The following is a 2,052-nucleotide window of genomic DNA, read 5'->3' as shown; positions in this document are numbered from 1 at the left end:
AATATTTAAATTTATAAGTGGTTTTAAGGATATGCGGATTAATTCAATACAAATGATAAATTTCGTTATAATAGACAAATAAAAGACATGATAAAGTATCAACTAATTGTAGGGACTTAACACAGACTCACTAACAGCCTTAATGAAATGCCTGCCTTCGATCCCAGATTCACGGTAATGAAGCACTGTTGAACAAAGGTAAGAACTTTTAATAACAGAGAAAAATAAAAGTATATTGCCTTGATGTGCGTGTTACAATGGCCCTAATGAATAGTCAGACTCCCCTTCATATAGTTGGGGAGTTTCACTCTAAGTACAATACCATAAAAAGGTAAAAATCTTCCATTTTACTATTCATTGATCCTTTGTCGATACGTGCCGAGATACACGCCGTGACACCGGGCTGGGCGCGGATATCATAGCCCTTATTTGGTCGTGCTCGATTATCCGATAATGTCTTCCGAACTTCAAGGATTCGAATCGGTCCTAGAGACGTGGCTCCGATTTCTCCGAGGGCAGGTGTTTGCCCGGACCTCGACTCCAGGAGCTTCTTGCCTCGATTCAGACTCCTCACATTTACATTTGTGCTCCGTTTACTCCATCGATATTAGCAGCGTCCAAAGGGCTCGGTTTCATCCGTATATAATAGTTTTTAGTAGTGGAGATTCAGCTTATCTCTATCTTCTTTCTTTCAAAAATCAATATTCAAAATCGAACAGGCATAAGGTAAATAAAAATGAGTTACTGGAAAGATATAATTGTTTAACTTTTCACGTTAGCTATTCAAATTGCTTTATGAGTTAATTGGGACTGAGAAATGATACAAAGAAGATATGTGGAGGATTAAATTTTTTGTGAAAATGACAAAAAGTTATCGCTAGAAGGAGGGCTTGAACCTCCGACCTTGTGGTTAACAGCCACACGCTCTAACCAACTGAGCTATTCCAGCTATCTGGTTTGTCATGGCATATAGGTCTATACAATAGGAATTTCGTACTATATTGTGCCAAGAAAATCATAAAAATGATCTCTTATGTTTGTGTGAGTTCTAAATGGTTCCTTATATGTATATTCTTGAGCAATTTTGCTTCTGTAAGTTTGCCAAAAAGTACTTTTGTGCACTGGAATATTTGAAAAAGTTTGACATTTTAATTTAAAAGAATAAAAGGGTAAGAGATGGAACTTAGGTTGATCCTGCAAAATCTTTCAATTTCATAGACTTTGTGAAATACAAGGGCGAAACTAGGGGACCAAAGAAATTCATTTAAACCTCCCTCGTCGAAAAATTAAAAGGTTAAAATTATTATTTTTATTTGTGTATATATTAGATATTGCATCCTCTTGAGTTCTTTGCATGTTAATTTCTTTATATTTTTCATCTCCTTGTGTTCGCCAACAAGGTTAAAGTGTTCAAGAAACATGTGAAACTGCAAAAACCAATAATGATAACCAATCAGAGAATTGTTTCATCAACAGACTCAATACGTAATTGTATTACTAGTAGTTTATAGTACTAAAAACTACTTTGCAATGGAAGCTTCCTTCGTTTGTTTGGTTAATGTTCTACTGCAAAGGTTCCAAATAGGTATCAACCAATTTGGAATAACTTTTATCTTCTTGTGATCTTGCTCTTTAATACACTATTTTCACATGGTATTAAGGTATATATATTGTAATGACCCGATTGGTCGTTCCGAGCTCTAACATCTCGTTTTGTGATTTGTGACTTTAAGTAGCTTCATATACAATATTATGACTTGCACCCATGGTTGATTTTGATGTTCGAGAGGTTCATGATTGATTCGGAAAGTAATCCTCGTTATGGAAGCTTAAATTTAGAAGAGTTGATCAATGTTTGACTTTTGAGGAAACTGTAACGACTCGGCCAGTTGTTTTGAGTATTGTAGCCTCGTTCCCTGTTTATTGCTTATTTTATGTTCATTTATATTTATTTTACTTGCCGGGGTGGTTGATTTGTTTTCAGGGATGTTTCGGAGTGAATTGGGACACTTAGTCCGAAGGTTGGAAGCTTAAGTTGAAAGAGTTGACCGC

At 35.6% G+C, this 2,052-nt stretch overlaps 1 non-coding gene across 1 annotated transcript; it reads right to left on the bottom strand.

The window, feature by feature from the left end:
• Positions 1 to 875: 875 nt before the first annotated feature.
• TRNAN-GUU lies at positions 876 to 949 on the bottom strand. Its single transcript has one exon. It is a non-coding gene; the product is annotated as a tRNA-Asn (tRNA).
• Between the last annotated feature and the right edge of the window lie 1,103 nt (positions 950 to 2,052).

Source organism: Nicotiana attenuata, unplaced genomic scaffold, assembly GCF_001879085.1.
Source record: "Nicotiana attenuata strain UT unplaced genomic scaffold, NIATTr2, whole genome shotgun sequence".
Lineage (NCBI taxonomy): Eukaryota > Viridiplantae > Streptophyta > Magnoliopsida > Solanales > Solanaceae > Nicotiana > Nicotiana attenuata.
The sequence above is the reverse complement of the archived record's forward strand: the minus strand, read 5'-3'. Positions and strand labels throughout refer to the sequence as shown.